A 27155-nucleotide genomic window follows, 5' to 3' on the forward strand; every position below is an offset into this window, starting at 1 on the left:
TTCACTAATTGACTTATTTCACTTAGCATAATGTTCTATAGCTCCATCCATGTTGTTGTCCATGGAAGAGTTCATTCTGTTTAAGGCTGTGTAACATTCCATTGTGTATATATCACATCTTCTTTTTCCATTCATTGACCAATGGTCACTTGGGCTGCTTTCATAATTTGGATATTGTAAATAATGCTGCTATAAACATAGGGGTGCATGCATCCCTTGGAATTGGTGTTTTTGTATTTTGGGGGTAAATACTCAGTAGGGCTATTACTGCTTCATAGGATAGTTCTATTTTTAACTTTTTGAGGAATCTCCATTCTGTTTTCCACAGTGCCTGCACCAGTTTGCATTCATACCAAGAATGCAAGAGGGTTTCTTTCTCTCCACAGCCACACCAACACTTGTTGCTTGAGGGTTTTTTTCCTTGTGATAGCTCATTGTAGTTTTGATTTGCATTTCTCAGATGATGACTGATATTCACATCTTTTTCTAAAAACATGTTTTTAAGTCTATTTATTTATTGAGAGAGAGAGAGAGAGAGAAAGAGAGAAAGCGCATGCAAGCTAGAGAGGGGCAGAGAGTGGGAAAGAGAGAATCCCAAGTAGGCCTCGCACTATCAGTAAAGGGTCCAATGGGCAACTCAGTCACATGAACCATGAGACCATGACCTGAGCCAAAATCAAGAGTTGGATACTTAACCAACTGAGCCACCCAGGCACCCAGAAGTTGAGCATCCTTTTATGCATCTGTTGGCCATTTGAATGCCTTCTTTGGAAAAATGCTTCTTCATGTAGTCTGCCCATTTCTTAAATGGAGTACTTGGTTATTGGGTGTTCAGTATTATAAGCTCTTTATATATTTTGAATAATAATCCTGTATCAAATGTACTGTTTGCAAATATCTTCTCCAATCCCATAGGTTGCCTTTTAGTTTTGTTGATTATTTTCTTCACAGTACATAAGCTTTTTATTTTGATGTAGTCCCAGTACTTAATTATTGCTTTGATTTCCCTCGCCTCAGGATATATCTAGAAAAATATTTCTATGACCAACACCATCAGACATATTATTGCCTGAGTTCTCTTCCAGAATTTTTTTTTTAATGTTTTATTTATTTCTAGGAGACAGAAACAGCGTGAGCAGGGGAGGGTCAGAGAGAGAGGGAGTCACAGACTGAAACAGGCTCCAGGCTCTGAGCTGGCAGTCAGCACAGAGCCCGACGCGGGGCTCGAACCCACGAACCGCGAGATCATGACCTAAGCGAAAGTCGGAAAGTCGGACGCTTAACCGACTAAGCCACCCAGGCGCCCCATCTCTTCCAGAATTTTTATGTTTTCACGTTATCACATTAAGGTCTTTAATCCATTTTGATTTTATTTTTGTGTATAGTGTAAGAAAGTGGTCTAGTTTCATTCCTTCGTGTGTAGCTGACCATTTGCTGGAGAGACTGTCTTTTTCCCATTGGATATTCTTTCCTGCTTTGTAAATATTAACTGACCACATAATTATGGGTTTATTTCTGGGTTTTCTAGTCTGTTCTTTTGATCTATGTGTCTATTTTTGTGCACAAACCCTATGAGCCCTTATTGTATGTGTGTGTGTATGTGTGTGTGTGTACAAGTTTACCTACCTTTACACAGCAGTATGATGTACTGTCTTCTCCTATCATGTGAGAGAATAAAGCCAAACTATAAGAGCAAATCTGTTATATTTTTATGGATGGACTTCTAAAATACTTGAATTTTAAAAACTATATCTTTGTAATGCTATTTAACATATTTGTTTTTATGAAAACAACAAAGAGTAAGATGTTTTCTTTCATTTTGACAGATTGGAAGAGATTAATTTCACTGTTAATTGTTTACTGAGTAACTGAAATAAAATATCCACTAGCTGAGTATGTTTATTGAATTTATTTTTTATCTCTTTCTTGTGTTTTTTTCAAAAGAAGTTTTTTCTTATTTGAGCAAAGATGGAGTACAAAACATAGGATAATTTATGAACTTGCCCTGACTTAAAAGCTAAAACAATAAAAACCACTTAGTTTTGTGATCCAATTCAAATACCTTTAAAATTATCTAATATTGTTAGATATTTATTATGCTTCACAATTATTTGATTTCTCTGTGATTTTACAATGTTTTCAACATTAGTGCCTAAATAAAGCAGTTATTTATTTCTGTGAATTATATAGATTTTAAAATACCTTAGGGTTAAAAAAAGAGAGAGATTCTTAACCTTGTACAGGCAAGCCAAAAAAAAAAAAAAAAAAAAGATTTCCTGCATCAGTAAAATGCATTCAGTCCTCTTTCTGGGTTCCATTGCTCCAGTTTTCTTAGGCTTTTGCACATGTCTCATTATCTCTGAAGTACAAGAAAGGGACAAACATTTTATATCAGCTAAGAAAAGCCTGGCCTGTCCCATTCAAGAAATAACCTTGGATCCCATAGGCAAATACTTCAGACTTCATTCCTGAAAGAAAAAGACAAGCACCACTTTGTCATTTTTTTGCTGCTTATTTGTTCTTCCCCCCAAACCAATATTTTTAATTTAGGTTTTTAATTTGAGATAATCATACATCCACAAGCAGTTGTAAGAAACACAGGCATACCTAATTTTATTGTCCTTCACTTTATTATGCCTTGCAGATACTGATTTTTTTCTTTTCTTTTTTCTTTCTTTTTTTTTTTCTTTTACAAAATAAAGGTTTTAGCCAACTCTGCATCAAGGAAGTCCATCTACACCATTTTTCCAACAGCATTTGCTCACTTTGTGTCTCTGTGTCACATTTCAGTGATTCTCACCATATTTCAAAGTTTTTCATTATTATTAGTTTTGTTATGATGATCAGTGTTTAGTGATTATGACTTGCTGAAACTCAGGTGAGGGTTAACATTTTTTAGCAAGGTAGTATTTTTAAATGAAGGTATATAATTTTTAGACATAATGCTCTTATGCACTTAATAGACTACTGTAAACATAATTCTTATATCCACTGGGAAGCCAAAATATTTGTTTGGCTCATTATATCACAATATTCCATTCCTTGTGGTGGCTGGGACTAAACCCTCAATGTCTCTGAGGTATGCTTGTAATTGGAAAGATCCCATGTACTCTTTACCCAGTTTCCCCTAATAGTAAGCTCTTGCAGAAATATAGTGCAATCTCACAACCAGAATACTGACATTGATAGTTATGATGCAGACCAGTCCTATCACCACAAATTTCCTTCATATTGACCTTTTATAGAAATACCCATTTCCCTTGCATCCCCTCCTTAACTCTTGTAAAACTGAAAAACTGCTCTCCATTTCTGTAATAATGTCATTTAGAGAATGTTACATACGTAGAATCATATAGTATAAAACCTTTTCAGATAGGCTTTTTTTTCTTTCAGCATAATGTCCTGGATGTTCAACCAGGTTGCATGTTAATAATTTTTTCTTTGTTTATTGTTGATAACAGACCGTGGTAAAGATACACCAATGTTTGTTTAACCGTTACCAGTCAACATTGTTTTTTAAGTTTTGGCTGTTGTGAATAAAGTGGAAATAAACATTCATGTACATGTCCTTGTATATGTGTAAGAATGTAAATCTTCATTTATCTGCGATGTAAATGCTCGAGAATACAATTGTTGGGTCCTATGGTATTTTCATGTTTAATTTTTAAAGATACTGTCCACTGTTCCAGAGTGGCTGAACCATTTTATATTCCCACCATGGATGTATAAATGGTCAAGTTTTTCTATATCCTCCTCAGCATTTAGTGTTGTCACTTTTCTTTTTGTAGTCATTCATCAAGTCTGTAGTAATATCTCATTGTAAATTTAAGCAGCATTTCCCTAATGATGTTAAACATGTTTTTATGTACTTACTAGTCATCTGTACATCCTCCTTGGTGAAAAGTCTCTTCATGACTTTTGCCTATTTTCTAATGTATTGCTTTGTTTTCTTACTGGACAATTCTGAAATACTATTTTAATTACTAGATAATATTCTAAATACTATTATTTTATTTGATTTGATATGATATTGTTTCTTTTTCAAATATGTGGTTTGTACATATTTTCTCCCACTCTTTGTTTGAGGGCCATATATGACTTCCATACCTGATAATATAATATCTTTTACCTCTCAAGATACTGTGGTTTTTCAGTCCTTACCAAGGTCACCCTTGGTAGATTTAATTTGTTGACTGCTTTTCATCCTTTTAACAGGTCATTTCACAGAGAAAACCTCTTAATTATGATGGAATCCAATTTATCCATTTTTCTGTTTTTGGATTTTACCTTTGGTATTAAGTGAAAGAACGCTTTCTTAGTCCTAGATTCCAAAGATTTTCCCCAATGCTTTTTCTTCCAAAAAGTTTTATAGTTATACATTTTAATTTAAATTCTTAATCCACTTTGAGTTAATTTTATTATATAAATTGTGAGACTTATTTTAAGTTTTATTATTTTTGCTTAAGGACATCCCATTATTCCAGCACCATTTGTTGAAAAGGCTATCTTTCCTCCATTGCCTTGCTTTTACATTTTTGTAAAAAAATTAATTGGATATATTTGTGTTGGTCTATTTCTAGGTTTCCTGTTCTGTTGATCTGTGTGTCTATCTCTCCATCAGTACCACATAGCCTTGATGACTGTAGCTGTGTAATAAATCTTGAAATCGCACAGCCTAATTCCTCCCACTTTGTTCCTTTCTTTTCTCCCCAATATTGCTTTAGCTATTCTAGGTCTTTCTGTTCTTTCGTATAAATTTAAAATAATCTTATTTATACACACAGAAGTCTTGCTGGAATTTTGATAAGAATGAATTAAACCTTTATATCAACTTGTGGAGAACTGACATCTTTACTGTGTTGAATCTAAGTCTATTAACACAGTGTGTTTCTCCATGTATTCAGATCCTCTTTTTAGATTTATCTCTTCAGTGTTCTGTAGATTTTAGCATATAAGTCTTTTACATGATTTGTTAGATTTAGGCACTTAACTTTTTAAATGATTATAAATGATATTGTATTTTTATTTATTTGCTTTCTATTTTTGTTTCTATATTTTTAATTTTGATATCCATGGTTTCATGATAGCTAATAGCAATACAACTGATTTTTTTACTAAAATACAATTGCTTCTTTAATCTTTATATTATATCTTGAAACCTTGCTGAACTTAAAGCTTTAGAGGGGTTTCCTTTTTATAGGTTATTTGGAATTTTTTACATAGATATCATGTCATCTGGCAAAAAGGGGCAGTTTTACTTCCTTCTTTACAATCTACATGCCATTTATTTCTTTTTCTACCTTAATGCCCTGCTAAAATTTCGAGCAATAGATTGAATAAGACTAGTAATTCTCACCTAATAAGTAATATGTCATTTTACTCTCCTTTGAAATTTTTGTCTTTTTTTTAAAAGTACTTATTGGCAGTTTGGATTTTATCTTTTGTGGAGTTTCTTTTGTAAAACTTTTATTCGAGAATTTCTTGCCATTTTTTTCTATTGGGTTAGCTGTTTTTTAAAAATCTATTTGTAGGATGTCTGTGTGTGTGTGTGTGTGTGTGTTTACATATTTTGGATATAAATCATTTGTTGAATATATGTATTTCTAATTTAATTTTAGTTTTTAGTTATTGTTTATTTTTTCATTTAAACCGAAGTTAGTTAACATATGTGTTAATGATTTCAGGAGTAGAATTTAGTGATTTATCACTCACATATAACACTCAGTTTTCATCCCAACAAGTGTCCTCCTTAACGTCCATCACGCATTTAGCCCATCCCCCTAAACACCACCCCTCTAGCAACCCTCAGTTTGTTCTTTGTATTTAAGAATATCTTATGGTTTGCCTCCTTCTCTGTTTTTATCTTATTTTCTCTTCCCTTCTCCTATGCTCATCTGTTTTGTTTCTTAAATTCCACATATGAGTGAAATCATATGATATTTGTCTTTGACAGACTTTCAAAATTTTATCTTTGTGTTTAGGTTTTAGAAATTTAAATATAATGTGTCTTAGTATGGATTTCATTTTTTTTAAATGTTTATCCTGTTTGGAGTTCACTCAACTTCTTTTTTTATGTATTTAAATTCTAGTTTGTTAACATACAGACAGTATAGTATTGGCTTTAGGAGTAGAATTCAGTGATTCATCACTTACAACACCCAGTGGTCATCATAACAAGTGCCCTTCTTAATGTCCATCTCCCTTTAGCCCATCCCCCACCCACCTCCCTCCATCAACCCTCAGTTTGTTCTCTGTATTTCAGAGTTTCTTATAGTTTGGGGCGCCTGGATGGCTCATTTGGTTGAGTATCAGACTCCAACTCAGGTCATAATGTCACAGTTTGTGAGTTTGAGCCCTGCATTAGGTTCTGTGCAGACAGCTCAGAGCCTGGAGCCTGCTTCAGATTCTGTGTCTCTCTTTCTCTCTGCCCCTCCACCACTCACACTCTGTCTCTGTCTCTCTTTCAAAAGTAAAATAAAAACATTACTTTTTAAAAAGAGTCTCTTATAGTTTAAGGGTATCATTTCAAGGAAAACAACTGACAGTTTTCATTGTCAATGATAATATTTAAACTTGCATGCAAAGATTAGAATTAAATTCTCTGCTGTAAACCTGCCAACCTCTCACACACAGAGACTTGAATCTGTAGGTTGATGGCATATGACATTTGTGAGACATTTTCAGCCATTATTTCTTTCAGAACATTTTCAATCCTGTCTTCATTTTCCTCTCTTCTTGGAACTCCAGTGACATAAATATTATATCCTTTGTCTTAGTCCCTCAAGTCCCACAAGCTCTGTTAAGTTTTTCCAGTGTATTTTCCCTGCATTGTTCATAATTGATTATTTTTATTGTTTTGTTTCCATTTCACTGATTCTTTGCTCTGTGTGCTGTTGAGGCCAATCACTGGGCTTCTTACTTTGGTTACTGTGTTTTTTCAGTTCTAAAATTTCCATTTGATTCTTTTTTATATTACTTCTAATTCTCTACACTGTTCTTTGCTAAAGTTTCCTGTTTGGTGTTTTTTATTTTTCATTTGATTCATGTGTGTTCATAATAGTTTGTCAAAGCCTTTTTTATCGTGGCTGTTTAAACCATTGTCTGATAATTCTAACATCTCTATCATCTTAGTATTGATATCTATTGATTGTATTCTTTCATTGTAGTTAAGATTTTCCCAGTTTTAGCTATTAAAACTAATAGTCATTTCCAATTTAAATCTGGACACTTTTTTCTATTATGTTCTTATTTAAACCTTTCATTTTAGCTGGCTTTCTTTTGACATTGTTCTATAAGAGGAAAATGGTGGAGGGACATCCTCTCAACATTGCTGTTGAAGGTAGAAGACTAGGGTCACTACTCAGCTTCCACTGACATTCAAAGTAGGGATCTCCTCACCACTGCTGGATGGGTGGTAGTTCCATGTCCCGCCATGTTCTCCAATGTCACCATGGTGTGAGTGACCACATTATCATGTGGTAGAGGTGAAAGGCCTCCTCTGACAGAAACTCAGTGGAAGGGTGGAGGGGTGCCTCATCACAGCTGGGTGAGGTTAGAAGTCTAGACTCCCCACATTGTCTCTACTGACACCACAAACAGAAAGGAGGAGGATGGACCTTATTACAGCTGGTGGAGTTGAAATTCTTGGCTTCTTACTTGACCTCCTCTGATGTCACCCTGATGGTGGTATTAGAGTAGCTTATTATAGCATCCTGAGACTAGATATCTAGACTCCTCTATAAGCCTTATCTGACATAAGTAGGTATGGACCATATTTTTTTTGTGTGGTGTTTAGCTAGAGTAGGGTGATTATTGTCTAAAAGTTTTCTATTTTCCTAGGTTTTCCTTTCCCTGGTCCTTTAGCTAGAGAGAGCAAATCTTTGTTGGAGGTTTTTATTTGTGCTTGTTGACATTTCTAGGTTGCTGGCTTATTGAACAACAAATCTGGAATATTTGAGACACGAAGAAAACACAAAGTACCATCATGTCATTCCTTACATCATGATATTCCTAGCCTGTCTTCTTCTCTTTGCCTTTTAAGAGTCTTCTGTTTGTTTTATATATAATATCCAGAACTTAGTTGTACTTAACAGGATGAAAATTAAAAAAGTACATCTGTTCCATCTCCTCAGAAGCAGAAGTCTAATCAAACTATTTTTTTAAATAAAAATTGTGTCCACCTGAGTACTGTTCCCTATTGGTCAAAGATAATGACCCCTTTCAAGATCATGCAAACATCATAGGCCGGACTAGGCTATAAAGAAACCACAAAGAATTGTCTTTTCCTTGATGGTGTTAGGCTCATTAGAATTTACTTAGGAATTTCTCACAGGTTAACAAGATGGGGCCAACCAAAACAATGGAGAAAAAAGCATTCCCTTGTACCCAGACTATCACTTTGACCAAGAGGAATTTCTATCACTTGAACATCTGCATCACTGAAGGAATCTTTTAAAGATTACTGCTACAAATCTTGGGAAATTTTTTCATCATTAGATTTTGCTTGGTACCATATTACAAGGGCTGCCACCCAAGGCACAAGAAATGTTAGATGAATGGCCTCTTAAGTAATTACATAGCAACAATTGAATAGGTAACTACATAGCACCTTGTCAAAACTAAATAATAATTAGATGTATTTTTCATCTCCCTCAACTAGTGCTCTTATATAAGAAAAACAGCAAGATACTAAGTCATAATGCTTTAGTGACTATATATTTATTTACTAAATAACCAGGTGGGACATAAAATTCTATTCTTAAAAAATATTTTATTGGGGCGCCTGGGTGGCTCAATTGGTTAACCATCCGACTTCGGATCAGGTCATGATCTCACGGTTGATGGGTTTGAGCCCCACATCGGGCTCTGTGCTGACAGCTAGCTCAGAGCCTGGAGCCTGCTTCAGATTCTGTGTCTCCCTCTCTCTGACCCTCCCCTGCTCTCTCTCTCTCTCTCTCTTTCTCTCTCTCCCTCTCTCTCTCTCAGAAATAAATAAAAACGTTAAAAAATTTTTGACAAGGTACATAGTAAATTCATTATTTTCTGCTGTTTGCTATGTAAAGCAAACCTTCCATTTTTTAAAGTTTGAAATATCTCTTGGGGTTATTATTATTGCTATTGTTTTAGTTATTACAGCTCCTTATTAACAGTTGTGTTTCATAAAAAGGCACTTTTATCCATGATTAAATAATGCAAATAATTTAGTATAGTTTCTATCTTCTAGTTTCTAGTTCTGTGCATTGAAGATTTTTAAAGTCGATAGTTTAGATTACAAGGGAAAATTGTCACTGAACACTGCCAGATCAAAGAAAATGTCATCAGTTTTACCAGCTCCTGAGAAATCACTCCTGTTTGTATTAAATGCAAATATTGGATCTCATAGGATAAGTAAAACCTGCTTAACATTGTAGATTGATTTTCTTCACTAAGCATCTATATGTACTGAACATTTCCAAACTCCCACTACTTCCCCCATTTGTACTATTTAAGCTTCTATAATTTCCCCCACTCCTTATCACCAGGCTCTAAAACAAGAAAATAAAAATACCTGGGCTAAATTACAAACAATATTAATAGTCTGATTCTAAGAAAGTAAGGAAAGTATTTTTTTTTCAGTGTAGTTTTTTTCAAATACAAGCAGTTTGATATCAGGCAGATAGCATTGTTGGCACACAAGAGCAAGGTTTCTCAATCTCAGTTACTGTTGACATTTAGGGCCAGAGAATTATTTGATGGCAGAGGGGGCTGTCCTGGATTGTTTCATAGCCTCTACCAGCTAAATGCCAGTAGTACTTTCCATTGTTTATAACAATTCAGAATGGCTCCAGACATTGTCAAATGTCCCCTGGGGGACAAAATTACCCCAGTACTGTGTTATTACACATACTCTCTGAGAAGTATAAGTGAAAGTTAAAAAATAATGTTCTCAGGAAACCTGGGTGGCTCAGTTGGTTAAGTGTCTGACTTCTCAAGTCATGATCTCAAAGTTCGTGAGTTCAAGCCCCGCATCAGGCTCTGTGCTGACAGCTCAGATACTACAGCCTGCTTCAGATTCTGTGTCTCCCTTTCTCTCCACTCCTCACCCACTCATGTTCTTGTCTATCTGTCTCTCTCTGTCTCTCAAAAATAAATAAAAATAAACATTAAAAATAAAAAAATAAAAATGTTCCCATGCAGATTGCAGTATAGTCAAACTTTACTAACATAGCATAGCCCTATTAGGAAAGTGAATCTATTACAAGGGGAAAATTTCCCAAGAGGAAAGCAGAAGCCTCTGCCCTTTACTAGTGAAGTACAAATTAGGACTGCCATCATCTATGGAAGTTCTGATTCCTTACCCGATATCAAAATTATGGATTCATTATTTTCTGATTTGTGGCCCAAACCAAAGATGTCCATAAGCATATAGGAAATAGAGGTGGACAATAGAAGGAAAGAGGATAAATACAAATACTAAATTATTTGTATACTGTGATATATATAGTCACAACTTGTACTTTTTGGAATGACCACTGGGTGTTATATGTAAGTCATGAATCACCAAATTCTACCCCTGAAGTTAATATTACACTATATGTTAACTAACTGTAATTTAAATAAAAGCTTGAAACAAAAAAAAATAAATTTATAAAACAAATACTACATAGATACTTTAATATGTAAGATTTAGTACTGTCAGGATACATGGGTAATAGATGAACAACAGACTTAATGAAAGTAGGAAATAGTAACCCACATTTTATAGGAAGACCTAGAGTTCATACCTGCATGTCAGATTATGGAATTAACTACCATTGACTTCCTTCTCTTTTCCTGTCTTCTGAATAGCTCATACTAGGAGTCAATAGCTACAGCGATAAGAATAAGATCAAGAATCTTCAACACTTTATACACACACACTAACACACACACAATCCATGCAGAGGGACCAAAGAAGATACGCAGTCTTACCCAATACCAACAACTATAATAAGTCTTCTTTTGCAAACCAGAAAGTAATGAAAGTTTATTTGATTGCATATAAGTAAATAGACAATATGATAATTTTCTCTAAGCTAATGAGAAGAAACACTAGTTTTAAAATATCCATACACAACCAGGAAAAGTGGAAATGGGGAATAAGTAAAGAAGGTAAAATATGATTTGGTTAAGGGATAAAATGCATCCTGCAAATTTTCAAGAAATGGCTTCCCGAAAAGTCTGAAATGTGATAGTATGTGATAGCCGACGTCATTTCTTAATTACTCTACAGAGCTTCTGATTCTCTAGACTTGTTTGCTAAAGGGAATCATAGTGGAAAATGGATGAGGAAGAGACTTTGAAACTGAGTTTCAGCTCAGGACATGATCTCACAGTTTGTGAGTTCAAGCCCTACATTGGGCTTTGCACCGACAATGCAGAGCCTGCTTGGGATTCTCTCTCTTCCTGTCTTTCTGCCCCTCCCCTGCTCATGCTTGCTCTCTCTTTCTCTCTCTCTCTGAAAATAAATAAATAAAGACATTTAAAAATCTATACATGACAAAATACTTAAAATGGCTGTGGTTAATTTATGACACATAACTTCAAGTGAAAAATTTGAATTGATTTCATTACAAGAATAATGACACTAACAAGGAAATTTGGGGTTTTTTTGATAAGCAAAACAAGGTATTAAAGTCCAAAAAATGTTTTACTTTTTGAATTTTTAATAAACAATTTTATTTTATTTCTTTCATAGTTTATTGTCAAGTTGGATTCCATATAACACCCAGTGCTCATCCCAACAAGTGCCCCTCTCCATGCCCATCACCCCCCTTCCTCTCTCCCCACCCCCATCAGCCCTCAGTTTGTTCTCAGTATTCAAGAGTCTCTCATGGTTTGCCTAACTCCTTCTCCCCAACTATTTACCCCCTCCTCCCCTACCATGGTCCTCCTTTAAGTTCCTCATAATCCTCCTATAAGTGAAAGCATATGGTATCTGTCTTTCTCTGCCTGACTTATTTCGCTCAGCGTGACACCTTCAAGTTCCATCCACGTTGCTACAAATGGCCAGATTTCATTCTTCCTCATTGCCATGTAGTATTCTATTGTATAGATAAACCACATCTTCTTGATCCATTCATCAGTTGATGGACACATAGGCTCTTTCCATGATTTGGCTATTGTTGAGAGTGCTGCTGTGAACATTGGGGTACATGTGCCCTTATGCATAAGTACTCCTGTATCCCTTGAGTAAATTCTTAGCAGTGCTATTGCTGGGTCCTAGGGGAGGTCTATTGTTAATTTTTTGAGGAAACTCCACACTGTTTTCCAGAGGGGCTGAACCAGTTTACATTCCCACCAAAAGTGTAGGAGGGTGCCCGTTTCTCCACATCCTCACCAGCATCTAGAGTCTCCTGATTTGTTCATTTTAGCCACCTGACTGGTGTGAGGTGGTATCTCAGTGCGGTTTTGATCTGGATTTCCCTGATGATGAGGGACACTGAGCATCGTTTCATATGTCTGTTGGCCATCTGGATGTCCTCTTTGGAGAAGTGTCTGTTCCTATCTTCTGGCCATTTCTTCACTGGATTATTTGTTTTTTGGGTGTGGAGTTTGGTGAGTTTCTTATAGATTTTGGATACTAACCCTTTATCTGATATGTCATTTGAAACTACCTTTTCCCATTCCGTCAGTTGCCTGTTAGTTTTATTGATTGTTACAAAATAATTATAAACGTAGTAGTTAAACCTATTCTCAAAAAAGACAGTGAACATTTTATCTAATTTTTTGAAATGAATGAACATCATTTTTACTGAGAAAAGAATCTTAAAATAGAACATATAATAATCCTGATGTAATATACAATGAATATTCCAAGCATATAGTATGTATATACCAAGAATGTATCCATTTCAAGTAAAGTGATTCACTGTGGAGTATATTCTAAACATTTCCATATTAATAAAACTCCATAGGTAAGTGTTGTAAATCCCTATTTGAGAACCACTGGCCTAGAAGATGCTATATTCAAATAAAATCAAAGTTTTGACAAAGTTAACATTTTTTTAATAACTGAAGTTACGACTGATGATAACCCTATGTTGCTATCTAATATCAAGCAAAGAAATGCCAGGACTCTGATAAATAGGAACATATTGTGGACTACTAGTACTTTGACAGATATCTTGAAAATATTTATACTAATAACATTTTACCCACGCAAGTTTGATGTAGAGAAGGCTGAGCATCTTTTCTGATTTCAAAACTCTCCCCATGCAACTCATCAATAGTAACATATCAGATAAACCTATAGCCTCTCTTTTAACAAAAAACAAATCTGTGCCTTTCCAGGAAGTCTAAAAAATAACTCAGAAGTTATATTTTATTGCATTGTATTTTACATCTAGGAATCAATTTTATAAAGTCAAAATCATCAGTGGAGAAAGAGAGATCTTTCTCTTCCTCTTATAAGGCCACAGTTCTATCATATTAGGGCCCCATCCTATGACCTCACTTAGCCTTAGTTATCTCTGAAAGACCCTATCTCCAGCCGTTTGGGGGTTAGGGCATCAGCATATGAATTTGGGGGTATACAATTCAGTCCATAACATATTCCAACACAGAGAGCCCTTGTCATTTCAGTTCTAAAATTTCAGCCATGGGTCAAGTTAACATAGAAGTATATAACTTACTGGTCTACATCAAAGAGCTTGGTGGGTAAAAATACTTAACTGATTTGAGTTCAAAATTGATGTCATCATCATCATCATCAAATTGACAAACAATCAGAAAGTCTTAAGATTCTCTGTTGTCTCTCGCCCAGTAGGCACAGGTTCTCTTGGTTCTGATTGGAGTGGTTAGTTCAACTATTAATCAATTTACAGAAATCACCGAATGATCAAACCATAAAACCAAATTTCCAATAAAAAAGGAAAAAAAAGTTTACTCTCTGTTGTCTTTCACCTTAATAAAGAATATATTTCTATAATCAGTACATTTATAGAGATCACCAAATGGTCAAACCATAAAACCAAATTCTCATTTAGGAATAATTTATTATTACAAACCTAAAATAAGATTAGTAGAGGGCAAAATTGAAATGAAAAAACACAGTCAGCATAGTTTTACTGCCCCTTCGGACTCACCTCTGGGAACTAAGGGAAGATGTGCCTGAGCTAAAACTTACAAAATAATTTTCAGAAAAAGGTAAAAATCATGACTCTCATATAGATATGAAATGAACATGCGCTAAAGATCTTTACTCTTACAAAATGAAGAAACCAAGCAGATGTTATAATCTGTTTAAAGGAAAAGACAAAAGAGCACAAATATATAGAGAATAAAGTATACCACAATTCTGGACTTCCAGTTATATCACAAAGCTGTAGTAATCAAAACAATATGCTACTGGCACAAAAACAGACACATAGATCAATGGAATAGAATAGAAAACCCAGAAATGAACTCACAACTATATGGTCAATTAATCTTCCACAAACATGGAAAGAACATCCAGTGGGAAAAAGTCTCTTCAACAATTGGTGTTGGGGAAACTGGATAGCAATATGCAAAGGAATGAAACCTCTTTCTTACACCATACACAAAAATAAATTCAAAATGGATGTAAGACCCAAATGTGAGACCTTGAACCATAAAAATCCTGGAGAACACAGGCAGTAACTTCTTTGCTATCAGCCATACCAACTTATTTCTAGATATGTCTCCTGAGGCGAGTGAAACAAAAGCAAAAATAAACTATTGAGAATTCATCAAAACCAAAAGCTTCTGCACAGTGAGAGAAACAATCAACAAAACTAACAGGCACCCTATGGAGTGGGAGAAGATATTTACAAATGACATATCTGAAAAAGGGCTAGTATCCAAAATAAATAAAACACCTATAAAACTCAGCACCCCCAAAATTAATAATGTCCAATTAACAAATGGAGAGATGACATGAACAGACATTTTTTTCCAAAGAAGGTATTCAGATGACCAACAGACACATGAAAAGATGCTCAACATCACTGATCATCAGGGAAATGCAAATAAAAATTACAATGAGATATCTCACATCCTTTCAAAATGGCAGAAATCAACAACACAAGAAACCATAAGTGTTGGCTAGGATGTGGAGAAAAAGGAACACTTTTGCACTGTTGGTGGGAATGTAAACTAGTGTAGCAAGTATGGCAAGCAGCATGGAATATATATATATATGAATATTATCCAGCCATAAAAAGAATGAATTCTTGCCATTTACAATGATGTGGATGGAGCTAGACAGTATTATGCTAAGCAAATAAGTCAGAGAAAGACAAATACCGTATGACTTCATTCATATGTGTAATTTAAGAAACAAGACAAATGAGCAAAGGGAGAAAAAGGTGAGAGAGGGGGAGATGCAAAACAAGAAACAAACTCTTAACTATAGAGAACAACTGATGGTTACCAGAGGGAAGGGCTATGGGTTAAATAGGTAAGGGGATTAAGGAGGGTACTTGTAGAGATGAGTACCAAGTATTGTATGTAAGTGTTGAATCACTAAATTGTTCACCTGAACAATTACATTGTAGTTCACTAATTGGAATTTAAATAAAAACTAACTCAGGGCACCTGGGTGGCTCAGTCAATTAAGCATTTGACTTCAGCTCAGGTCATGATCTCATGGTTCATAGTTCGTGAGAGCTCAAAGCCTGGAGGCGCTTCAGTTTCTGTGTCTCCCTCTCTCTCTGCCTCTCCCTCACTCACACTCTGACACTCTCTCAAAAAGAAATAAACATTAAAAAAAACCTAATTGAATAAATAAATAGATACATAAAATATGAAAGACAAACAAAAACTTAAAACGCAAAGTAATATTTACATGAATTACAAATGGAGATGAAACTGTTTTTTTCATGAGGGTGGATAGAAGGAATTCAATTAAACCTCTCCCAGGAAGACAGAATTTGCAATTTAGAAGTAATTACTAAATAGCTCAAAGAAAATGAACAGGGCTAGAATAAGACAGGCCACAAGTTTTCCACTGAAATGTAGATTTCCACTGAAACAGTATTTTTTTACATATAGGAATAATTGAGAACTACTTTGTTTTAGAATGCATTCTATAATTAGTTTTGGTGGAAATATTGCAAATTATATTCTTGTCTTATTTCTATTCCAGATCATCTTCAACTGAGTTCATACATTCTCATAGACTGTGAGGGTGTCATTCACCACCATCACTACCACCACCATTACTAATCATCATAATGATTCTTAGTACTCACACAGTACTAACTCTGTACCATACATACTTCTAAGCACTTTACATATATTGATTCATTTATTCCCTACAATTATGCTAAGTAGCCATTAATATTATCCCCATTTTACAGGTGAAGAAACTAAGACACAGAGAACTGAAAAAATGTCTATGATTGCACAACTAGCAAGTTCTAGTAGCTAGACCACTGAGATGAACTTATTATTTGGAGACTCTAATCTAGATTTTACTAAGTTGTTTCATATAATCTACAAAACATGAAAAAAGAAAATATTGGGCATTCCTGAAAAAGTGCTTTCATTCTTCCACTGATTCATTGAATAATTATTGAGTACTCCTAAATCCCCAGGTGCTGTGCTAAGCACCGCAAGTGCATAATGATGGGGTTCAGGACATGCTAACCCCAAATATGGCATCTTGGCATATTGAATATTTTAAACTGAATGGTTTTGAGAAGATAGCAGAAGCAGGAAAATCACTCTGACCTGAAACAGGTCACAAAACCCTTCTATGAGGGTTTCCCATGCTTCATCCAACCTAGCATAAAATACTTAGCTCTGACTGATTCTCTGGGTTTTCATTTTCTTATCAAGCATACCAGGTCACTTAAATAAGTTTGTGTGTTTTTCTTCTGTTATTCTGTCTTTGTCGGTTTAATTTTTAGACCCAGCCAGGGACCCTAAGATGACCAAGGAAAACTTTTTCTTCCCCTACCATATATAAGTGAAGCAATAAACATAGCCTCAAGTTGCCAGTCTAGGGAGGGAAACAGACATGCATTCAGACAATTATATCAGGAGCTTGCAGTTTCCTGATGCGAAAACACACATTTCAAAAAATTATAAACACTGAAGGAAAGAAAATGTTGAAGATAGGGGCAAGGGTGAAATTGGGGAGAGATGTGAATACTATGTAAAGTGACTTTGAGTATCCTGAAGGCCCCCCCCCAAAAAAAAAACAACTATAAAATTTTAAGCAAGAATTCAATTTTAGATCACTCAAACAGCAGTATAGGAAGGAATTAGGTAGTAAGCCTGGATCCAGAGAGACTGATGTATAATACCCTCAAAACCTAGTGGACTATTTATTTGTTCAAGATACTGTGTATTAGCAATTTGGACTGTGCTCTGCTTGGCTGTTTTGCAGATCTCTCCTGGGGCCTCATCTGATTATTTGTGTTAGCTGTTTCCTGGGCCTCTCTATCCCTGTGGTTTTTAATCTTCAAGATGGATAACCCATACATCTTTTTCATAAAGAGTAATGCTCCCCCAAAATATGCCCATGGCCTAATCCCCATAACCCATGAATATATTATCTTACAGGTCAAAAGAGATATTGCAAATATTATTAAGTTAAAGATCTTGAGATTGAAAGATATTATTCTTGAGGTAGTAGCCTGGATCACCCAGGTGTGCCCAATCTAATCACAAGTGTTTTATAAAAGGGAGGCAAGAGGCTCAGAGCCAGGGAAGAAGATGTAATGACAGAAGCAGAAGTGAGAGAGTTGGAGAGAAAATCGAATATGCTACATTGCTGGCTTTGAAGCTGGGTAAAGAAGTCATGAGCCAAGGAATTCAGGTGGTCTATAGAAGGTGGAAAACACAAGGAAACAGATTTTCACTCCACACCTCTAGAAGGAAAAAGACATGCTGACACCTTGACTTTTGATTCAGTGAAGTTAATTTTGGAATTCTGACTTTCAAACCTATGTGATAAATCTGTGCTATTTTAAGCCACTAAGTTTGTGGTAATGTGTAACAGCAGCAACAGGAAACTAGTATACATGGCAACCTCAGAGCAGCAAGATTAAATAAAAGCAAAAGCTACAAGGCTTCCTCAGTCCTTGCTCACAAGTTGCACAACGTCACTTTTGCCCCATTCTATTAGTCAAAGCAAGCCACAAATGCAGCCCAGATTCAGGGGTCAGGAAATAGAACTTATCTCTTCATGGGAAGAACTATAAAGAATTTGTTGCCTTTTAAAATTCATCACAACTAGTTAGGAGGCTGAGTAATCAAGGTAAGAAGTGAAGAAGACTTCAAGTTGCTGTAAGAGGGATGAGAAGGAAGGTAGAGAGTCAAAAGCTATTCAGTTGGTAAAACCATCAAAATTTGATGGTCAATTGAATGTGGAGGGTGAAGGAGAAAAGATGTTTTTATAATCTTCACATTAGGTTAACATTATTATTTACTTTTAGCACAGGAATAAATATTATTCCCTACTTTTTTGTTTAAATCCTTTAATTTTTAAAATTTATTTCTGAGAGAGAGAGAGAGAGAGAGAGAGAGAGAGAGCATGAGCAGGGGAGAGCCAGAGAGAGAGGGAGATACAGAATCTGAAACAGGCCCCAGGCTCTGAGCTAGCTGTCAGCACAGAGCCCTATGTGGGGCTCGAACGCACAAACCGTGAGATCATGACCTGAGCCAAAGTTGGACACTCAACTGACTGAGCCACCCAGGAACCCCTATTATTACCCACATTTAACTCAGAGGGATTAAATTATTTGTCTAATGTCCCATAATTTGAACTAGAACACAAGATCCCTGACACCCTGATCTTTTCTCCTGGCTGGACTATATTGCTCGTATATTCCCATATCCTTGCCTTTACCTCATCCCTTCCTGAGATCCCAAATTAATGGATGTATTTCCCCACTTACTCTTATCTGTAATGAGTGCTCATGTTTACCTTTCACTCTTGGAATTTCATATAACTGGTACAACAACACCAACACATTCCAAACTAAATGGGAAACTCAGTAGAGAAGCTAGTAATGAAAATGCAGGTCCAAATGAAACCATCTTTTAATAACCATGCCAATAGGACAGTAGGTATAAAATGCTGCATTGACTAAGACTAATCTGAGGAGTTGTGGTTTACAAAGAAAGGTCCTTTAATGGTTTCTTTCTCTGGAAAAGAGATTGTTTTCCTTGTCTTTCTCTTTCTTTTTCATTTTCTCTTTCTCTTTCTCTTTGGGAATTATTAGTGAATGAAGGAAGCAACAAACACACTAAGTTGATAAAGGTGAACCTTATTTCTTAAGAGCTATTATATCATGTAGCTAGATTCCTTAGCAACTGTGTACATATCTCCCTACACAGTATCATGAAAACTGCAAAAACAAATAAAGTAAGGGGTACTGTTCTTAATGTTATAAAAAAATTTGCTTCTAAATACTCTAACTTTGAATTTCCGTGTAAAAAAACTACATTTTAGCTTTTGATCTCAATCCCAGTAGATAATTACTCTAACGTTATTTTATGAATCAATAGATAAGTAAAGTAGTGAAGGAACAAAAAATTTATATTTTCAGGAAAAACATGTCAGATACAAAGAAAGTTTTCACACTGAAAATCTCTATGCTACCAAGTACAGAATTTCAAGTATTAGACAACATCCATATTACTTCCATGAGGTTTACAGCTAAATGGTATTACCCTAGGGAACTTTTTTTATGGCAGGAAATCTAACCAACATAAGATATATATTCAATAAATCCTAGATGCTATTATTTTGTTATTATATTAGAAGTTTATAGGAAAAAATCTAAAAAGAAATGCAGCTGTCAGAATGGCTAAAATTAACAATTCTAGCAATACAGATGTTGGCATGGATGCAGAGAAAGAGGAACTCTTTTGCACTGATGTTGGAAATGCAAACTGGCACAGCTACTCTGGAAAACATTGTGGAGGTTCCTCAAAAAATTAGTTTTCAATTAACAATAATTGTGCCTCGGATAAACCTTATTGGCTACAATACTGACACTGTGCAAAGCTAGGTTCCTCAAAAAATTAAAAATAGAACTACCCTATGACCCAGCATTTGCACTACTAAGTATTTATCAAAGGGACACAGGTGATCTGTTTTGAAGGGGTACATGCATCCCAACGTTTATAGCAGCACTATTGACAAGAGCCAAAGTATGGAAAGAGCCCAAATGTCCATCAACAGATGAATGGATATAAAGAAGATGATGTTGTATATATATATATATAATGGAATATTACTTGGCAATCAAAAAGAATGAAATCTTGCTATTTGCAGTAACATGGATGGAACTAGAGTGTATCATGCTAAGTGAAATTATTCAATCAGAGAAAGACAAATATCATATGACTTAATTCATATGAGGATTTAAAATACAAAACAGATGAACATAAAGGAAGGGGAGCAAAAATAATATATAAAAAAGGAGGAGAACAAAACATAAGAGACTTTTAAATACAGAGAACAAACTGAGGGTTGCTGGAGAGGTTGTGGGTGGGGAGATGGGCTAAATGGGTAAGGGGCATTAAGGAGGGCATTTGTTGGGATAAGCACTGGGTGTTATATGTTGGGGATGGACCACTGGATTCTATTCCTGAAACCATTAGAACGCTATATGCTAACTTGAATGTAATCTATAAATAAATAATAAATATATAAAAGAAATGCAACTGTCTCCTTGATATTTATTATCTATGTATAGAAGCATGAACCCCAAACTCCACCCATGTATGGGATGGATGGACAGTCCTAACGTGCTCTCCTCCCAGGTCAGAATTGGTTTAGAAACTGCAAGGTCTTTTGAAGCCATATACACACTTGACACCTGAAGACTGAATCAATATTACATCTTATGTGTGTATGCGCATGTGTGCACGTGTGTTTGTTTTTGTGTTGTGTGTAAATGTTGTGATAAATAAAATGTCATTTTATTTCAAAGCATGAGTGAATTAGTAGATATTTTCTGTCATTATAAATTTTTCTAAAAACCCATACTAAATATAATAATGGTAACCCAGGGAATTTTTGACACTGTTGGGCTAGGTTCTGGAGGCATTTATTTTACAGAATCATAGCATTAACAACACAGTTATACAAGCCAACAGTTTTTCCCTTTTGCTTCCTGAGATTCAGGTCAAACCATCAGGATGTAATTTCTATCAGGGATGTTCAATGGAGAAGAGTACATACAGCATGAATATTAAAAGCCAAGTATGATTTCTCCAGTAACTTGTTACTTTCTACAGATGTCACTAGGCTACATTTTTGGTAATAGAAAGTGGTTTATTTTCTCATTTTAAAAATATATTCACTTTCATCCTAATTCTGTATTTGTAATCCCTGATTAAATAAATGTATTTTAGGTGCACCCGGGTGGCTCAGTGGATTAAGTGTCCAGCTCTTGATTTCAGCTCAGGTCATGTTTTTGTGGTTCATGAGATCCAGTCCCATGCTGAGTCCTGAGCATTGACTCTGCTTAGGATTTTCTCTCTCCCTTTCTCTCTGCCCTTCCTCTGCTCACACACACACACACTCTCAAAATAAATAAATATTTTTTAAAAAGACATAACATTTTAGTCATTCAGTCTTTCAGCAAATACTTATCAAGGAACTACTATGGGTCAAGTAATATTCTAGGCTCTGAAATACAGTAATGAACATCACAGACAAAAATTATTGCCTTCAGAGATTGTTTATTCTAGTGAATTTGAAACACATTATATAGATAAATTATTATTTACCCTGTGTCATATATTTAAAAATAAGTAAATAATCTTAGCCCTGACCTCAAATGTTTTCTTTCCAGTACATTTCTCTTTCTTTGATTAGCTTAACCTGCCATTTCTCTTGCTTTATCTTCCATATTCCTCTGTGGGATGAGGTTTGGAATCGATTCTCTAGTCTTAGACAAACCTCTCCCTTCCCTGTGACCTTCTCAAGGGTCATAGTTTGAAGTGAGATATATTTCTTAGAGAGGCTTACTTATTTTAGTATAGCTTTGTTTTGTTTTGTTTTGTTTTTTTTCCTATTTTGGATGAAACACACCCTGAACATAAACTCTTTTTTTAATCCTTTCTGTAGGTCATGGCTTAAGATTTTTTTTGAGTTTCAAAGTTGTAGACAGCTCACGTTGCAGAGAACAGATTATTAGCCATCAATTTTTACTTTCTAGCTAAGAAGGGACAGGAAGTTACTCCCTTCAAATAACTTCCAGCAGCTATTGAATTTCTTTCAATAGTATCTTTTATCTATATATATTCTGCAATTTTTCTTTTGGTTTTGGTTTGCCTACAGAGTTTTTCTCTCTGGCAATTTCTCTCACTTTTCATTCATTATGGAAGTGGTTGGTGTTAATAACAAAAGGTAAATTCTCCCAAGGTTATTAAGTACAGTAAAAACAGCAACATAAATTGGAGTGAGCTAAATTGTTCAGTAAGAGTTACTGTTTCTGCACTGCTTTTGGCTCTATCAATGTATTCAGAGAAAAGTGAGATCTGAAGTCAATTTCCTGGACAAATCTGTCAAGGAGCTAAATCTGAAAGTGAGGCAGGAGTGGGCTGTTTTGGCAATGAATTACTGAGATAATTGAGTCATGTAACCATATTATTCTCCATGTTTAGACAGAACTTTATATGTCATTTGATTTTCTTCAAAAAGGTATATTGTAACAAGAATTTCCCTAAATGACTCACCTACTCTTCTGGACTCAAAGCCTATAATTTGATTTCCCTCATTTCAGTATTGCTGCCTACCATTCTCCCAAGCAATAGAGGTTGAAATTCTTGAATAGGGCTTAAATATCAGTGGGGCTTTACAGTGACATTTTGCTAATGTGCTTTGGTAACAAAACATTCTAGATTTTGAAACCAAAGCCCATTTCTATGGTTTTCTTTTTCTTTTTGTTTTACACACTCTATTAAAAGAATAAGGCAGAGAGATCAAACTCACTGCTTCAGCATTCCTTTGATTTATTACCAATATGGAACTTCTTTATCGAAGTCTATTTAATAATATTGATAATTTTATCCTTTTTTAGAGAGAAAAAGAAAGATCTTTTCATGATCATGTTGATTCAATTTACAGATTGAAAAGTTTTAAAATATGTTTTACTAATAACTTGATAAAATTTGAAATCTTTCTTATCCCATTGCCTTTTTCAATTCTCCCTGTCCTTCTCAAGTGCTCCCCAGTAGTGCCCCATGTTTGCCACCCATACCTGTCTTCTCCCTCCTCTGAACCACATTAATAGTTCTTCCTGGGCCACATATCCTATCTGTCTTTGGGCTTTACTGACAGGTGACCCAGTGAAGATCTACCTTGAAAGTAAATTGAGGTTTGGGGGCGCCTGGGTGGCTCAGTTGGTTAAGCATCCGACTTCGGCTCAGGTCATGATGTCACGATCAGTGGGTTCGAGCCCTGCATCGGGCTCTGTGGTGACAGCTAGCTCAGAGCCTGGAGACTGTTTCCTGTGTCTCCCTCTCTCCCTGCCCCTCCCTTGTTTGTGCTCTGTCAATCTCTCTTTCAAAAATAAACATGGGGGAAAGGGAGAGAGGCAAACCATGAGAGACTCTTGAAGGCTGAGAAAAACTGAGAACTGATGGATGTAGGGGGGAGGGGGGATGGGCATGGAGGAGGGCACTCGTGGGGATGAGCGCTGGGTATTATGCGGAAACTAATTTGACAATAAACTATTTGTAAAAAAAATAAAAAAATAACAATCAAAAATAAAAAAAACAAAGAACTAAAAAAAATAAACATGAAATTTTTTTAAAGTAAATTGAGTTTTGAATGACGAGAATAACTATCTGTTACCCAGCTTCTTCTCCTAGTTCTTGGATTTTAATAAGGGACACCTGAAAGCAAAATGCATTAACCTGAGGAAAGAATGATAGATGGAATTTCAGGCATTATTCAGGCCAATTAAGTTTGCAGGAGGGATGAAAGGTATAGAGAAGCAAGAGAATAGTTTGAACTTTTAAATCATAAAACACATAGTGGTCTACTATGTACAAGTATATGTATAGCCTGTGAGACATCTTATAAGCTTCTAATCCACTCATTTAGACATTTAACATCTGTCTAAGAAATGAATTTTCATAATAAAAGCTGCTATTCTTTAAACAGTCAGGTAAAGGGGCGCCTGCGTGGCTCAGTTGGTTAAGCGTCCGACTTCGCTTAGGTCATGATCTCGTGGTTCATGGGTTGGAGCCCTGCGTTGGGCTCTGTGCTGACAGCCAGCTCAGAGCCTGGAGTCTGTTTCAGATTTTGTATCTTTCTCTCTCTCTCTCTGACCCTTCCCTGCTCTCTCTCTCTCTCTCTCTGTCTCTCTCTCAGAAATAAATAAAACATTAAAAAATATAAAGTCAGGTACAAAGAATGTTTCTTCTTCACTATATTGCTGTATTGAGTTTCTGCAATTCCTTTTGCCAACAACTCAGTTTAAACTGTGTATGTCATTCCAGTCTAGTTAGATCTGTATCAAGCTGATCACCTCAGTGTAGTTGGGGGTTTATGTCCCAAGTCGTTGAAGAACAGGCTGTTTACCCGCCTGCCTGCATACCAAGTAGAGCAATTTTTTTTAACTCTTTCCTCCACTCAATAATGACTTTCCATTCACTACCAATTCACTTAATCATTTTAAGAGCATCGTCATAGATTTCAAATGAAAAACCATATCCCTAATCTTTGCATTGAGACTGTGTTTGTATTTTTGGTGTTGTTGATGGGTGTTTGCTTTTTGTTTTGTTTTGCTGTGTTTCTTATTTTCAGGATTTTGTTCTTAGATTGCAAGAGTGACCTCTAGTGTGAAACATCTGTATAGTTATAATCTCAAACTCCAGGGTTTCTTAATCCAGCCCTAATTTCCATAGGTATGGGTATTATACAAAATATAACCCCAGCCAGATCTCCACAAATATGACAAATTATCATCCAGAATAAAGCCATAAATCATGTTTTTTCTTACTAGTTGTCATGTATTTTACTCCCAAACCTTGGTTACCAAAGGATACATGCATCCTGGGGATTATAAAATGGCAAGGACAGTGATTCCAAAAATGTCCTTGCAAGGAACTGGAAGTAAATTATGACATTCCTTATGAGCTAGATGTATTTGACCGCAGAAAATTGTTTTTGCAGGTCTCCTGTTGCCCCTGGCAATCCTGTTTTGAATAATTGGCTGGTGTGCTCACCTGTTTTCTTCTCCAGAGGAAGTGTTTTCCTTACCACCACACTAGGTAGATACAAGGCATAAAAACACACTGTACTCTTCGTGGGAAAAATTAAAGCAGACTTAAGCATATGTCCTACCTTCACACAAGGTCAGCCAGAAACTTTGCAATATGGTCAATGGCATTTCTTATTCCCTACATAAGGCTACATGGAAGCTTTACCTGCCTTTCAAGGGCCAACTACCCTTGTAGTAAAAATAACAATCCCTCACATTGGCATAGTGCTTTAAAACTTACAAAGCACTTTCATGCATATCATTTTACTTCCTCCCTTCACCTTTGTTAGGAATTAGACATTATTTATCCAATTTTGTTGATGGAAAATATGAGGCCTGGTGAGATTAAATGGCATATTCAAGGTTAAACACATCTAATAAATGATGGAGTTATAAGTCTTTGGGCTCCAAACTTAATATGCTTTTTCTCACAGCTGCTACATAGTCTAACAGTCAGACTTTCCCAAAATAATGTATATATTTTTAAGTAGTCTACATATAAATTTCTATAAGGCTTAATAAGAGAAAAAAAATGATGTGGTTTAAGGATCACGGAAGATTTTTATTGAGAAAATCACATATTTTAGTCTTTAACAAACAGGAAGAATATGGAAAGATGAGGAAGACCATTCCTAGTTAAGCAAAATCAAGGCACTGGTAAAGTATGAAACATTCACAAGAAATAGAAAATAGTCAATTTTTTTAAGTATCAAAAAAGAGTAGAAAGTAAGGTCGGAGGCGTGCCTGGATGGCTCAGTCAGTTAAGCATCCGACTCTTGGTTTCGGCTCAGGTCTTGATTTCATGATCTCATGAATTCAAGCCCCACATCGGTCTCTGTATTGACAGCATGAAGACTTCTTGGAATTCTCTCTGCCCTTCCCCTGCTCACACTGTCTCTGTCTCTCAAAAAAAAAAAAACTTTAATAAATTTTTGAAAAAAGAAAATAAGGTTGGAAAAAAAAAGCTGAGATCAGGAAATTAAAGTTCCCTAATTCTAGAACAGGGTTTCTCAACCTCAGCATTATTGACATTTAGGACCACACAACTCTTTGTTTTATGTGGAGAGTTGTTCAGTGCATTGCAATATATTTAGCAACACGTCTGGCCTCTGCCCACTATATACCAATAACACATCCTCCTCCTGTTGTGACAACCAAAAGTGTCTACGGATATTACCAAATGGCTCCTAGGGCAAAATTACCCCTTATGGAGAATCACTTAGATTGGTAGATTATGAGAGCCATTTCATATTTTGAAGCAGAGGAGTGTCATAAATGAATCAACATTTAGGGAAGACAAACATGGCAAAAATCTACAAGACAAATTGGAAGGGGCAAGGCATTGAGGACAAACAACAACAACAACAAATGCCTGTTTGGAGGATATGACCATGGTCTCAGTGTAAGGACTGGCAGTAACTACAAACTGGGAAGAGCATTAAACTTAGAGGCAGGATACTTATACTGCATTGCAATCTCTGCCAACAGTTAGTATGTGTTCTCAGACAAGTCATTTAAAACTCTGTGCCTTCCATTTCTTCTGACAGAGTCAGAACGTAAGATGATCTCAAAGTTCCCTTCTAATTCCACATATTATGAATCTGTTAAAGTCAGATATAGAAATATTGTTGCTAAAAAACTATCTACTCTTCTCTGTATGTCCTTCAAAAGAATCTTGGTGGGTATCAAATGTGTGTCTGATTTTGCTATGTAGAGATAAACAGCATAGCCTTACTTCTCAGATTAAGTTGGGTGAAAAAGCAATTCAGAAATAGTGAAGGATTTGCAGTATAAGATGAATTTTAAAGGGATGTAGATGGATTACTCTCTAGCACATGATGTACTTAAAACGCAGATGCTGAAGCATTGCCTAGGTGAGGTATTTCTGGAAGCTAGTTTAGCTAATTAATTTAGCATTTACCAAAACCACAGTAC

The 27155-nt window shown here is 35.6% G+C and overlaps 1 protein-coding gene and 1 pseudogene across 1 annotated transcript in view; one reads left to right on the forward strand and one right to left on the reverse strand.

Annotated features, from left to right (window-relative positions):
- IL1RAPL2 (interleukin 1 receptor accessory protein like 2) overlaps positions 1-27155 on the forward strand; it is a 637686-nt gene that overhangs the window by 528535 nt on the left and 81996 nt on the right. The window lies entirely within an intron of this gene.
- LOC120248259 lies at positions 19787-20004 on the reverse strand (annotated as a pseudogene).

This window comes from Hyaena hyaena, unplaced genomic scaffold (assembly GCF_003009895.1).
Source record: "Hyaena hyaena isolate Hyena2069 unplaced genomic scaffold, ASM300989v1 scaffold_576, whole genome shotgun sequence".
NCBI classification, from domain to species: domain Eukaryota; kingdom Metazoa; phylum Chordata; class Mammalia; order Carnivora; family Hyaenidae; genus Hyaena; species Hyaena hyaena.